The sequence below is a fragment of the Vombatus ursinus genome, unplaced genomic scaffold (assembly GCF_900497805.2).
Source record: "Vombatus ursinus unplaced genomic scaffold, bare-nosed wombat genome assembly UNPS02014794.1, whole genome shotgun sequence".
NCBI classification, from domain to species: Eukaryota; Metazoa; Chordata; class Mammalia; order Diprotodontia; family Vombatidae; genus Vombatus; species Vombatus ursinus.
Window position 1 is genome coordinate 11,559,944 of NW_020954572.1, and position 16,375 is coordinate 11,576,318.

The following is a 16,375-nucleotide window of genomic DNA, read 5'->3' on the forward strand; positions in this document are numbered from 1 at the left end:
AACCAAGCTTCTGTTGCCAAAAACAACATGTGTCGCTTACAAAAACTCACACATCTACACACAAACTTGGAAATAGAATTTTCTAACCTGCTTAAAAAGCTTCCTAGTGTAGAGTTTCACTGGATATCGAAAACATTTGTTCAAAACATAAAAATGCAACACCTTCTGATTAGTTTGCAAGAATAACTGATTGACTTCTGAGAACATGGAAATTTACAAGCCAATTTAAACAAAAACCTTTGCGTAATTGGTAGATGAGACTGAAAAAATATGTACCATGAATTAGTAAGCTTATTCAGTGATGTACTTTTTCCTTGCATTCTTATCTACATATCTTTGGAGATATCTTTCTGAGCTATGACAATTGTTAAAGCCACATATGGGAATAAAGTAAACTTAGAACCTTTGAATTTCTACATCAATGAAGTGTTAAACTAAGATTTTAAAAGATAATGAAGCATGTTGAATCCCATTGTTCTCACTAAAAAATATCAGCGATATATATTTTCCGAGCGAAAAAAGATAATTTGTTCTATCAATAAAATAAAATAAAAATTACTTAGAAATACTTATTTCATCTTTATCTTCTTTTAAACGTTTATTTTATAATATATAATGGAAATAAATCATTATACATATGTGGGAATGTGTGCTTAAAAATGCTATGTTACTGAGGATGTATAAGCAAAAAAGTTTGGAAACCAATGCTATTAGACAATAGTTAACCCATAACATGCCACTTTTTTTTTCTGCTTGTACATCCTTCCCTCATTTCTACATTCCCTGGGTAAAACCTTTACCTCAATTTCCAGCCTCTCCTCAAAAATAAACCTGGGATATCTATGTAAATAGCTTCCTATGATATAACTACGTACTGGAGGAACAAGACCTTGGCATAGCCTGGATGCGCCAAATCTGAGGGCACCTCTTACAAGATCATTGCAGAACCCCCAGCCTCCTTCTGCCAACCGTAGTTCAACAACCCAGAGGTCAGGCTACCACTCATTTGAGATACAAGTGAAACTTCTGTGCCCCCTCCTCCAGGTTAGGGTATTTCCAGATCTTGTAATATCCTTGGCCCTAAATTACTCTTCTTTAACATTTGTTCCTTCAAGGGCAACAACCCCTAGCTATCCAAAGGTAAGCTTTAGGTCTACTCCTTATGTTAGCCAAACACACTATTGCTTAAGAAAAGAAAAAAAAATTCGGAAAACAAAACTATGATAATCATCAGTGTATGAGACTCAGCATGGGAACTCCCTCCAACTCTTAGTGGTTTCTTAATAGTGTTTGTCCCAAAGACAAGAGTGTCAAAGCTCAATATCAGACTTTTCACCAAGGCTCCCTTCTGCACCTAAGCCTATGCTAAGGAGACGCACATCAGGAGACACTTTGGGTTCAGCTCAGGTTTGGCCTTCCTACTTGTCATCTCCAGGTGTAGGTTCTGGTTGTTTTGTGTTTGGTTGGTTTTGTAGGAGTTTTTATCAGGCGAGGTTGGAGTTTTAGTGTTTGGTTTGGTTTGGGTTTGGGTTTTTTAGTATGGTTTCCTTTTGTTTTGGGAGTGGGAACCTTAGAAGGGAGGAGAGAGGAAGGGAGCCATTCTAGAAATTAAGAGATTCAACCAGGGTCACAAAGTATAGTGGGGAAAGGGTTCTGGATTCTAGTCCTCCTTAAATTATGTACTTCATACGTACATAAATTATGTACTTCATAAACTCTCTAGATCTTAATTTCCTTAGCTTTAAAATGAGAATGTTGGACTAGGCCTGTGGCCTTGAGCTCAAATTGAAGATTTATTTTAAGTTTACCTACCTCCTTCCCCAAAGGAATGAATTGATTCAACAAACATTCATTAAGTGCTAATGTATAAAGCTCTGTACTAAAAACAGACATACAAAGATCAGTAAGGGAAAAGCCAGTCAATTAGCATTTACTAAGCACCCACCAAGTGCCAGTGATTGTGCTAAGCAATGGGGATACAAAGTAAAGTGAAAACAAAAGCCCGAAACAATCCCTGCTCTCAAGAAGCTCACAGTTTAATTGCCAGGAGGTGGGAGAGGGGAAGGGAAGGGGCAACAAACAACTAAATACAAAGTATCTGCAGGATAAATTAGAATAGTCTCAAAAGGAAAGCACTTGGAATAAGAACTAGGGGGGAAAAAAAAACAACTTCTTACAGAAGCGGGGCTTTAACTGGGACTTAAAGAAAGCCTGAGAGGTTTAGGAGATGGACAAAGTTCTAGGCACAGGAGACAGTCAGCGAAAATTTCCAGAGTCAGGGAATGGGGTGTCCTACGCAAAGACGAGCAAGGATCACAGAGTACATGGAGGGGAGGAAGGAGTAAGAAGACTGGAAAGGTAGGAAGGGTTCAGGATATGAAGGGCTTAAAAGAGAGAGAGAGACTGAGAGAGAGAGAGAGAGAGAGAGAGAGAGAGAGAGAGAGAGAGAGAGAGAGAGAGAGAGAGAGAGAGAGAGAGAGAGAGAGAGAGAGAGAGAGAGAGAGAGAGAGAGAGAGAGAGAGAGAGGGAGAGAGAGAGAGAGGGAGAGAGAAAGAGAGAATTTAATTGATCCTGGGAGTAATAGGGAGTCACTGGTGATAACTGAATAGGGGAATGACGTTGTCAGACCTGTTCTTTAGTAAGATCAATTTGACAACTGAGTGTAGGGTGGGTTGGAGGGATATTAACTAAAAAGAACAGATTTTATATCCTTAGAGTAAATTATTTCCAAATTCCCTTCTGTCTCTAATATTTTAACTTTACATTTGAGCTTCAAAAACAAAAACAAAATACGAAACATAACATTGACCAGTTCAAAATAGATGGAAAAATATAGTTTGCTACTGTGGTGACACATACCTATAATCCCTGATACTGAGGGAAATTTAGGATGGTGGATTGGGGTGGGTGAAGGGGAGGCCTCAAGAATGCTGAGCTGTAGTGGGGTTAAGCTGAGAGTAGGTAACCTTAGTGGAAAGTACTATATCAGGGCTTCTTAAACTTTTTCCACTCGTGACCCCTTCAGTGCTTCTTAAACTGTGGGTCATGACCACATATGGATATTAAAATACCCTTAAATTAAATTAAATTAAATACCTTTCCCTTTAGGACAGAGACTACTGAGAGGGCAGGGAAGACTACAGAAGATACTAGGGAAGAATTTCCTAAAAGTGGGGAGATATTACTAACAATCTACATTTATGTGTGCTTTAAGGTTTTCAAAGCACTTTCCTCAAAATAAGCCCACTGAGGTAGGTGGTGCAAATATTACCTTTCCCATTTTATATATGAAGAAAGAGAATTTGCAATATTAAGAGACATCCTGCAGAACATAAGAAGAAATATTGAGCATCCACCCAAAGTCTGGCACCAATATGGTAAATTCAAAGGAACTGATGGGAAGGGGAGGAGAAGGTGATCCCATGATGCCTAACTTGGAGCAAACTGGCCGAGGTAAGAAAAAGGAGAAAGTTTAAGCTTCTAGGTCACTCAGTAGTGGGATCAGGTCCATGAGTGGCCACTGCTTCCAGCCCTTATGAGACAGAGAGTCCCAGTTTCAAAAAAAAAAAAAAATTTAAATGGAGTATATTTGTTTACTTCAATCCATTATCACAAACAATCTAAACAATTAAACCTCTCCATCTAAACAATTAAATGTGGAACTCTAAATCCCTTTTTTTATCCCCATAATCTAATTACCAAATTTTTTATCTTTTTTTCTCTCCCAAATTTAGAACTGCAAACGTTCTACACTGAATTTCTAAATCCACTCTACACGTCCTTCATCTTATTACGTGTCACCTCCATTTTAGACAATGTCATGATTGTTACTGTAGGTGATGTGTCCCCAGGACTATACCATAGTTTTAATCTTCACTCCTCTCTTAGCATTCCTGCTGGGAGATATCACATATCTGAATAGCTTTTTTTCAATCTCCAAGTAATAGTAGTCTGCGATATTTTTTTCGAAGACCTGGTAATGTCATTAATTCTCAGCTTAATAGAGATCCTCAAAAGAACCAGGTTTCCCCCCGATTTGTTTTCTTTGTGAAAACACAAATTGTAGGGTGCCCATCTTCAAGTATTAAAATTCCTGAAGGCTGTTTTCCCACTAAGTCCCTTCCAAGTGAATTACATAATGACAAATGTTTATTTTTTACTGAAGAAGGAAGGGAGGTTTGTTAAACACATTTAATATCAGGAATAAATATGAATTTGTGTGAGAGAAAATTGATTTAGTGCCAATCATATGTCATTGTTTCAAAGGTAAACTAGAGAAGCTCTGCCCCCCCCAACCAAACTTAAATCAGCAAACTGTTTCAGGCTAATAATAATAATAATGTGCATACACATATGATAATTATTATATTACTAGTATAATATGTACACCTAGAGAGAGAGAAATGGAAGACAGAGACACAGAGGCAGACAGAAACCAAGACAGAGAGAAAGAGATATCTCTTTATCTATTTAGGGATAAATATATTTCAATCCAGACGTGATTTTTATCAGTGCAGGAAACATCCGCCTCTCCAAAGTCCCTTCTCCCTTCCCCTAAGTCTCTACGCCCCACCCCAGTAACCTTCACTACCTAAGCTAGCTAAGCAGTTGGCTGTCTTTAGAGTTGCCTGGGGCACTGAAACCTTATGATTTGCCCAGAATCACAGGTGGACTGTGTTAAAGATTTTAATTCAGGTCTTAATGATTCAGAGGCCAACTCTTTATCCTCTATACCAGGAGTGGGGAACCTGTGGCCTCAAGGCCACATGGGCCCTCTAGGTCCTCAAGTGCAGCTCTTTGACTAATCCAAACTTCACAGAACAAATCCCCTTAATAAAAGGATTTGTTCTATGTTCTATGATAACTGTCATTGTTACTGTTATAACAACTGACTTTAATATATTGCTTTAAAGATTGCAAAACACTTTATATAAGCATATATTCCTACGTATGTGTATGAGATTTTATACATTTGCATTATGTATATAAATATGCAGACATATATAAATATCTATGCATATACATATATGATTTCATTTGAGCTTCACAGAAACTCTTACTATCCCCATTTTAAAGATGAGGAAATTTAGGTTCAGACATATTAAGTGACTTGCCCAGGATCATAAAACAAAAAATTTGGAGGCAAGATTTGAGCCTATGTCTTTCTAATTCTAAGCTCAAAATCCTCTCCCCTAGAACATGCTATGAACATGGCATAGGGGGCATAGGGGACCACATGCAGACCTTGGAATTCAAAAGACCTGAGTTCAAATGCTACTTCTGACATTTACTAGTCTCACCATGAGCAAGTCATTTAAGGTTCTGGGCTTCTGTTTCATGATCTGTAGAATGTGAGTAATAATACCTGAAGTACATATGTCTCAGGGATGTAGTGAACTCAAATGAAATAATTAATGTAAAGGGTAACTAATATTTTCAGCTGGAGCCATAAGCATCCAGGAAAAAAATTTCACACAGCCCTACTGTCCACTCAAACCCATACCTACAAACATAACTCGAACAATAACATATATAGGAATGTGTCCATACAACTGCCCTATTTGTACATACATTTTCCATTGGTCAATCGAAAAATATTTACTAAGGACCTACTATGTGCTAGACACAGTGAAAGACAATATAAGGCATCAATATAGGTACCAATCTTGCCTAGAGCAGTTTAGTAGACAATAAGTCAGACTGGTGGAAAGACAAGACAGATACACATAAAAAGATAAGCAATAATAGAGGATAGTACAATAAGTGCCCAAAAGTACAGCATAACACAGTGAAAAGAATCTTGTTCTTAGAGTTGAGAGACCTTAGTTCAAATCCTGCCTCTCACATTTGCTATATAACCATGGGCAAATCACTTATTATCCCTAAGCTTCAATTCCCTAATTTATGAAATGAGTCAAATTATTGTATCTTTCTCACAGGGTTGTTGAGCAGATTAAATGACATGATGTAGGTAAATGTGTTCTGCAACACCCCCCCAAAAATAACCTTGTAGATGTTTAGCTGTCATGATTAAGCAAAGGGAGGCCATACCTATATGATTATGCTAGGCCATGATTAATGTCTAGGCCATGTTTAAAGTTAGGGGCTTTTCTTATAAATGCCACTGATATTTTATTGGCAAAACTACAAAAGCAACCACAGGCCACATTCAACCTTAATCACACCCCAATGAACATCCTTTCCTCTTTTTTCTTTCCCCAGTCCAAACTCAGTCCTTCCTTCTGCAAACAAAAGTGATTTCAGCAAATCCAGGGTATTGTAATTGCTAACCCAGGAGCTCCTGCCTGAGGTGAGTTCAGGTGAATTAACCCAATAGTTGGGGAGAAACTTCAATGCATGCTTTGGTCTCCAACTTACTTAGATGTGTGAATCTCCATAGGTACAAACAAACAGAACTTTAATAAAAAAAAAATGCTAAGGCCTTCCATAACCATCCTATTGTCTGATCTAGATTTTTACCCACCACCCTGGGAACCTGTCATTCAGGCTGATGACTAAGTGTGATCCCATAATATCAAAAGAGACTTCTATCTATAGGGAAAGGTGATTGCCTATAAGACCAATGATCCTGAAGTACAGCAGGGAAAGAATGAAGCACAAGGTTTGATAATGAGAGATTACAGTTTCCAGCCATTCTTGAGGACCAGAGGGAGGGAATTATTTGGTTTATGCTGGCAGCAATTTCCCTATACCCTGTGAGATGGCATAGCTCAAGCTGTTGCAAAGGTAGGCAGAGTAACTATCATCCACAGCTCTGGGTTGGAGCAAGATTTCCCGGGGTATCAAATATATTGAAAAAGCTTCCTAAATAGGGATTGATCACTTAATTTGACTGTTTAAGGGAAAGTCCCATATACTCTTCAATCTCTAACACTTGTTCACAGCTCCCTTGAAGCTTCATAATCACTTCTGATATATAGATATAGATATATATATAAAGAGAGAGAGAGAAAAAGACACATATAGATATATAAAATTAGATTAGCTGTTTGAAGGGATTAGTCTTATAATTACAATTATAGCATATTGGAAGTGTCAAACTCCAATTATGCAATTTAATAAAATAAAACCACAAGCCAAATCAAACTGATCCTCTCATTAATCAATATAAAATCTCCTTAAGCCTATAGAAGATTTAACCAAGTTGATTTTTGTTTCTCTTAGGTATGACAACTACTCCCCTCAACCCACACTACTCCCATAAACAAATACGGAAACTTTGCAAACAAAGAATACTGCCATATTATGGACCCCCATGTTTTGCAAGCAAACATAGGAACCAATAAGATGCATTTTTAGGAGCTCACTTGATGGGGGGTGAGGCGGACAGGACTAGTTAACTTCTCCCTACATTTGTACATCTTCTTTCATGAATGAACGGTTAATTACTTTGCTGCTGCAGCTACCTCGGCTTTTTTTCAGTGCTTCAGTCGACAATAGCCTTTTGTTTTCTTGAAAAAGGAGGGGGGAGAAAAGCTTTGAAGGATTTCAATCTTCAGGAACATGGAACACTTTCTTTCTCTTTATTTCTGAGCACTGAAAAGCGTCTATTCTTATGTATATTTAATAGCAGGCTTTGAAAAGAAAGGTATTGTGCACCTTTTCATGATCTGATTGATTCTTGCAGAAAAGTCAAAAAAGCCCATACACATCCTGGTTCTGGGAAACATTTTCTATTTAAATTTCCAGAAGTATAAACTTTATTATAAACTGTGGAACTTAATAGTAAATATGTTGTATTTCATCTTAAATACAGTGAAATAGAGTTTAAACACACTCAGCTCCTTCTAGATAATGATAATGGGGTAGCATAAGTAATTCATCTTAAGTCCCAGAAAGTTCAGTCCTATTACCGTCTGCAATTAGAGTGAACATCTTGTGTTTATTTTTGAAAATGTTTCTTTTTTTTAAAAAAAATGGATTAATATATATACATATAATATTCTGTCATGAGCTTGACTCTTCATTGGTAAAAGAAAACAAAGGGTTGAACAATTACCTCATGAACAGTAGGTGGAGGAAGGAAACACATAACCTGGAAAAATCAGGACTTGAGCACAATAACGTGAAGGAAAACACTATTGAAAGATATCAGAACTCTGATCATTATGGGACCAACCAGTCTTGATTCCAGAGATACTGAATGCACATAAAAGATATCTCCACCCTGTCAACAGAAAGGTGGTGGATTGTAAGCGTGGAATGAGGTATTCATTTTCAGACATGGTCAAAGTGCTGGGTTATCTTGCTTAACTATACTGTATTTCTTCATTACCAGGGAGGGTTGGAGGTCATGGGGGAAGAAAAAGGTGAGGAGTCATTGTGAAGGGATAGAGATTTTTTTTTAAATCAATATTTATTTTATGTTTAAAATTTAATTTAAAAAAAATTAATAAAAGAAATCAAACCCCTAAAGTGCTCTCTGTTCCAAAATAGAAAATTTGAAGGACCTAAATTATTCTTCTGAAGAGACACAGGTGAAGAAGGCGACCCAGGCAACTAAGACTCCAAGTTAATGAGAATAACTAGCGTTGATATTGAGCTTTAAGGCTGGCAAAGTGCTTTACAAATGTTATTTCATTTGATCCTTAAAACAACCTTGTGATATTATTATATAATTATATATATTATAAGTAACATTATTATCCTCCTTTTACAGCTGGGGAAACTGAAGCAAAGGGTAAATGACTTGCCCAGGGTAACATTCCTATTACACATCTGAGGCAACTCCTCTACACACTCTGTCTATCCACTGTACCACTGAGCTGCCTAATGAGAAGTTTCCAATCTACATAGGTAGAGGCCACTTCCACACCCAGAGATTCCCTACATCAACGAAATCATAAATCCAATGCCTTAAGCCTCCCCCCACCCCGAAAAAAAAAATAACCATATAAAATGAACAAATGCAGGCATTCTGAAAAATTACAATTTCTGGTTAACTTGTTAATAGCTAGAAAATCTTATCTTGTACCTGAAAAGGCCTGATTTAATTCAATTCATTTGTATGATACACTTTCTTATCTTAGTAAAGAATCAGTAGAGTGACAGATGACTTAAGTTCTAGTCTTTGTTGACTAAGGATGCTTACACTTAGGGTCACTATCTGACCTGAGCCTAGGGCATGCCTTGACTGTTACTTATTGTTTTTCATTTCTTCTTTCCCCTAGAATGCAAAGTAACATAGACTAGTGGACAGAGAAATATCCTGAGAACCGAGAAGACCTTCCAACACATACTAACTCTGGAGCCCTAGAAAAGTTGCCACTTCTTAGTGCTCTAGGCTCTCTAAGAGTAGAAATTTTGGAGAAGGTTCCACTCTGCACTGGTAGAGGACTTTCCTCCTCCAAGAGTCACCTATATCAATGAAATTACATGCCTAGTACCATTAGGTGGCCTGTTAACATAGAAAGATAGATAGATAGATAGATAGATAGATGGATGGATGGATGGATGAATGGATGGATGTGTATATGTGTGTGTGTGTTTGTGTGTGTGTGTATGCAGTAGATAGAGCACCAGGCCTGGAATCTGGAAGATCTGAGTTCAAATATGGCCTCAGATACTTACTCAGCTGTGTGAACCTTGGCAAGTCACTTAACTGCTATCTGCCTCAGTTTCCTCAACTGTAAAATGGAGATCAAAATAGCACCCACCTCCCAGGGTTGTTGTAAAGCCTTCCAAGCTCCTAATGATTTGATTAGCCACGGTCAGACACACCATAACTTGACTCCAACACAGCGATGTCATTTTGGTCCTCTTTGAGAACAAAGGACACCCAACAACCAGCCTTGGCTGGTTGTAATTGTAAAGTGTTTAGCACAGTGCCTGGCACATAGTATACCCACATAAATGTTAGCTATTATTATCTTTTATCATTACTATTAATAATTATAATATTACTGGCTTGTGACCCTGAGATAGTCACTTAATCTTTGTATGCCTGAGTGTCTTCATTTGTAAAATGGCAGTAGTACCTATCTCCCAGAGGTGTTGTGAGGATTGAACAAGGTAATATTTGTAAAGTGTCTGGTACATTGGTTGTTGTTACTGTTGTTGTACATTCAGCTGTGCCCAACTCTTTGTGATCTTTTGAACAGTAGCACTCCAGTGTTGTCTGTGGGGTTTTCTTAGCACAGATACTGGAGTGGTTTGCCATTTCCTTCTTCAGTGTATTAAAACAAACAGAGATTAAGTGACTTGCCCTGGGTGACACACCCAGTAAGTATCTGAGGCCACATTTGAATTCAGGTCTTCCTAACTCTAGGCCCAGTACTCTATCCACGGAGCCACTAGTTGCTTCCATCTAGCACATAGTAGGCACTTAATAAATGTGTTTCCTTCCTTCTTATCACTACCCTCTATCTTTCTCTTAGAAGTGGAATTCAAGAAAAAGAAATCTCATGATTGGTATATAATTAATTGGGTTCCAGTTGACTGAGGCTGGCCTGTAACTACTCCAACTCTCCAATTTGGCTTATGCTCAGTAGACACAGTCATTCAGGTTCTGCACATTTAATATTTTCTTCCTAGACCACTGGATAATATAATAAGGACTTTTCACTGTCATTTATATCAAAATTGTACATGCTGCCGTATATTACTTCAAGACAAGACATGTAGTGACCCGACAGCTACTCACCTAATCAGCATGTGTCGGCTGAAGCAGCAAGACAGGAACAGTCAAGGTGACTGCCAATTTCTCGGTAGCTTCAGAGTGGTACAGTATTATCTCCACCCTTGACTTTCATTTCCCAGGCTGATCACCGGAGAGAGCTGGGTTCCTTCCCTTAAGTGGAGGCACCCTGCATTGCTGAGAGCTGGGGGTCAAGCCAGATTGTCTGTAATTTAATTCTCCTATTTACTCATGCTGCTGCGTGACCCCAGCCATGAATGTGAATTCTAAGGCCCTTCAAAACATTTTCCAATGGCCTATTAACATTTACATCAGTGAGGCTTATCTGTATGTGGAGGTATTCATATAGACAAACATGTAAAGTAGAAAGCCCCAGATATTTCCTGAGGGTCAAAACAGAAGCACAAGACAGCAAAGCTGAATTCAGGGCAGTGATGCTAAGAAGAGGAAGCGCCTATGCCTATTCCACTAGAGTCAAAAGAGACAGGTGGCCTAGACAAACAATAACCACCCTGGCAACATGAGGAAGGCCTTTAAAAGAGCAGGAGAAGCAAGGTGGAGGAGGTAGTATGAGGTGGGAGGGGGTCCCCATGAACTTCATGGGAAGAAAACAAACTGAACCAAGTTAAATGTTTCAGAAGTGGTAAGAATTAAGGGGAGAAGAGGGTGGTTTTAGTGTCCTGGGCTCACCTCTTGATACATCTCCCCCATTCCTGAGAGTTAAAATACTTATCTGGTGACAGTGGAGTGATATTTAGTTGTCTAGGCTTGCAAATCATGTGAAGTTTCAGGGGCAACTCCACTTGGGTTCACGTAATCAAACTTCAGAAGTACAAGAGAGGGAAAGTGTAGCTAGACAGTAATTTATCTTAAAAAAAATCTCTAGGTTTTAATGGCTTGTGAGTTCAACATGAGTACACAGAATGTGATAAGAGTACCAAGGAAGTCACTGTGCTATACTGAAAGGTATGGTGTGTCCATATGGCACCCGGGATTACAGGAGGGACATTTCCGGTGTACTCTGCCTTGGATGGCCCATATCTAGACTATTATGTTGAGTTCTGGACTCTACATTTTAGAAAGAACATTGATAAGGTAGAGAACATATAAAAGAGGACAAGTAGGATGGTGACAAGTCTTGAGTTCATGCCTATGAGTTGAAGGAATTAGAAATGCTAAACCTGCAGAAAACAAAATATAAGAGCTACTCCCTACAATTTGAAATGTTACCACGTGGAAAAAGGATTAAAGTTTTCTTACTTGGCACCAGAGGGCCACTATCTGTCTACAGTAGTTTGAGTAAGTCCCTTCTAGACTCAATTAGAGGTCCCAAAACAATGGTTCTCAAACTGTGTTTTGTAGACCATTGATGAATATTTAGATTTCTTAGGATATGAAGGTTCAAAACGTAATGATGTGTATACTTTTGTTTCTAGCATGAACTAATACTTGTGGTATGCAATAAATATTAGACTTTCTTTCATTGGTGTCTTATCAAGAAAAATGTCATTTCCTCCAAGAATGCAGAAGTCAGAAAGGTCCCAGATAAATCCAAAATATTCATAGCAGCATTTTTTTTAATGCTAGCTAAAAACAGAAAAGAAAATGGATGCCCATCAACTGAGGAACGGCCAAAGTAATGGAATATTATTGTTCAGTAAGAAAGGATAAATATGAAAAATTCAGAGAAATATCAGAAGTTGTTTATGAACTGATGCAGAGTAAAAAAAAAGTGAAATCAAAAGTACAAAACAGATAATGACTAGAATAATATAAATTAAAAAATTGCAAATGAGGAAGTTAAGCCTTGAATAATTGTAACAACTAATCTTAGTTCCAGAAAACAATAAAGAATTGTATCCCTCTGCTCTCTGCAGAGTCACAGGACTACATGGATTCAATATTCTATATGTCCACAAGCATGCTCACTCTTTTGGTTGTTTTCTGCCTATTTTACTATCATCACAAGGGAAGGAGGTAGTAAAAATAAAGGGCATCACTAAATCTTTTTAATGCCATTCTCCCCATTATTTCTTATTTTTCCTCTTCAGTAATTTTGATGGCTTGTACTTTATATAATGGCAAAAAGGATATGTGGCAAATAGGGTCTTTATCTTCACTGACCTAAAAGAACTGAAAGTCCTTTCCAGCATTGGAACTTAATAATGCATTTGGAAAATGATCAGTCAAAATAAAAACAAAAATCTTGGGATTTTTTTCCATAAAGTCTGATGATTAGGAATAGGAAGCTAGTAGGCAAGTCATTGCTACTGAAACTTGCTTCCACTTCCAAAGAAAATTTTCAGTCTTGATAAGAGATAAGTATAGGTACAATTGAATCAATCATGATTCTTTTTGATCCATTTGATGCCCAGACAAAATCAAGTGGGCTCAGTGGAACAGCATATAAAGCACTCAACAAAGCAAAATGACATAGGATAGCATTTTTCAAATAACATAATTAGGGACCAGCTGCCCAGCACTTGACTCCTGTACATAGCAAGTAGATGTTTGGAGACCTCGCAAGAAGGCTATGAGATGGACATGAGTTAGACGTGAGCAGAGCTCAGGTCTCCAAAAGAACTGCAACTGCCTACTTAATCTCCATCTCCTGACTCTTGGCACTTGAAATCATCCTTCATATTCTTACCATATTCATTTCCTTTTTCGTCTGATATGATCCAGCCATTCCACCACTTTAAATGATACACCACGAGAAATTATCCATATGAAGAGTTCAGAGAAGCAAGAGAGGACTTATATGAAAAGATACAGAACAAAATAAGTAGAACCAGAAAACCAATATGTATGTCTACCACAATGTAATGTGAGATGAATACCTGAAACTAAACACTAAGTAATTATAATGAACAAGGTTGACTCCAAAGAAGAGATGAGAAAATACACTTCTCCCTCTTCCTTGCAGAACTGGGTTTGGGAGCACTATAGTGTGGAACACTGAAAATACTGTCAGATTTGGTAGACGTATTTAGTTAATTTTCCCCAAACTGTTCCTTTTTCCTTCCTTTCTTTTCCTATCTTTATTGTTGTTATAAGGATGGCTCACTGGCTGGGGGAAGAATAGATTCAGAAATGAAGATAAAACAAAAGATAACAATCTCCGATACTCCAATAGGTGAGTGATCTCATCAAACTTGAAATTCCCTCCAACAGTGCAGATGACAATTGATCTATGTCTGCCCATTCTATGTAACTCTTGTCCATGTCCTCCCATAAATCCATCAGAGGGGGCTCATTCACCATTCTGGAAGTCTTCCTTGCTTTCTTCTGACTTCAAAGCAGAGCATTCTAGCTATCTACCCGCTCTCTCTCTCCTTTGACACATAACCATTCCATCTTCCCTTCTATTATCTAATTCCTTACTGACATTTTTTAACCCCTATTTTCTTAAGAATCCCTCATTAGTTGCATGTTGCAGCCGTCTCACACTCACCACATACCTCTCTGTTGCTCTGTTGGATACTCATTTTTTCAATTCTTCAAAGCCTGTTGTAGTGCTATATTGCAGTGCCAACAAAATGGTGGATTTTAAGAGATGGGCCTTTGTTTTCATGGGAAGGTTGGAATCCTTAAAAGAGCTTCCTAAAGGCAACCTAGCTAATCTCCTTCTTCTTTTAAACTCTAGGCCCAACTCATGTCCATCTGTACTGTCTATCCAGATATGCATATTGATGGACAAGTTCTGTTGTATTCCAGAACATAGCAATAGACATTCTTCATCCACCTGGTCTTTCCTGTGTAGACAGTTAAGTCAAACTCTTTTGAGTAATTATAGATTTCTTCCCGGAGACTCTGCAGTGTTCTGGGGCTTGATGAAATTAGCACAATGTCATTTGTGAACAGAAGCATCTAAAGAACTTCCAGAAAGAATCTATATACAAACTGAATTTTGTATGGGATCCATCAATCAATGCAAATTTAGGGTTTTTTAATTCTTAAACAATTCCTTACTCCCCACTAAATAAGGTCCAAATTGATTGGATGATATCTAAAGCGCTCCATTATCTGGCTCTACTGTATTTTCAGTTACATCTCATACATACTCTGTATTTCCAACAAACTGAACCATTCACTTCCTTGTATTTAGAAGTGGATGGATTCCTCCAGCAAGCCCAAGTCCACCCACCCAAGGTCCAATTACTGGACCTCTCCCCAAACCTGTCCACCACACCTTCTATCTTCCTTCTACCTAATCTCAGGATTCAGAAGATTGGGAACCATCAGCCATTCAGTGAGACACAACCTGGACTCTCAGGGAATAGAAAGTCCTCACTCCAAGCATGATTGTACTGTCCTCATAATGCCACATAATGCCATATAATGCCATAATGCCCATGATGTACTGTCCTCATAATGCCACTACCTCCATGTCCTTAGCTAAATTCACTCTGAGTTTAAGAAAGTCTAGTTATGGATCTAGATAACTTAGGCAACTGATTTTTTAAAATTCAGTATTTATTGATCACATACTGTATGCCCAGCATAGAAGTAAAATGCATAGTCCCTACCCTCAAGAAGCTTACAGTCTAGTTGGGAAGAAAATACACATGAAAAAACTAGAGAGCAATACAATACAATACACACTTACATATTAGATTATAGAAATTATAAGCACCATAGGAATTAAAGAGTGAGATCAATATGAGCTGAAATATTCAGGGATGATTCATGGAGCACATGAAATTTGAGCTAGGCTCCAAAAGATGAGTAAGATTTGGAAAGATAGAAAGAATTAGAGAGTACATTCCAGATGGGGAAGAGCAAGATAATCAAAGTCCCAGAAATAGTAATGACCCTGGTACATTCAAGATACACTAACTATAGCATTCTAGCTAGAACTGAGGTTTCATGTCTGTGAAGAGTGGAAACAAAACCTTAGGGAACTTTGGTGAACTTTGATGAAACTTAGGGAACCTTGATTCTAACTGATGACTGAAAGCTAGGGCTGCAAATTGGATGAAACAAACTGAAACAAGGAGAAAGGGCTAGGATTCCAGTCAGAGAAAATATTACTAAGCTCTAACTGCCAAAATAATACTGTTATTTTATCTTGGTAATCTTGATCAATTGCTAAAATTGATTTTACCCTGAAGCTTTATATCAGGGCAGTTGTGTTCAGGTGTTGTCTGGAAGTTTCCATTCTGCTCTATACATTGAGAGACTTTTAAAACCACTTTTGCTCCATTTAAAACCATTTCTCCCATCTCTCCACCATACTAATTTGGAGTCCTTCTGTAAGGTAGCTTGCATCAAATGGACAAGAATAGCTGCAACTGAAGCCTCTGTGGCTCATTGTTGAGGTTTTAAGGCTTAGAAAGAGTGTAAATAGAAATTGTTTTCTGTTCTGGCGAGAAACTCTGAAAGTCTTCCCCTCCCAGATGGATATCTTTGTGATGGCAAATTTAGCCATCTTTTGTCTCAACTCTTACCCAGCCCTTAGTCATTGAATGGGCATGGCCTCAGACAAACTGAGACCTGGGAAAGCCTTTAATTTAGGGGTGTATGTTGGGCCACGGCCAGTAGTCTTGACCTTTGTCTTGCCACTGAACTTTATTGACTCTGGAGGAAACAGTAAGGCTGACTACTTTGTGCAGCTCTGCTCCATCCATAACCAATTCAGGCTCAAGTCAAGACATCACCCTCATAATGTCTGGTGGAGAGTGAAGGATGTATAACGTTCCAAAATCCTCACTTAAT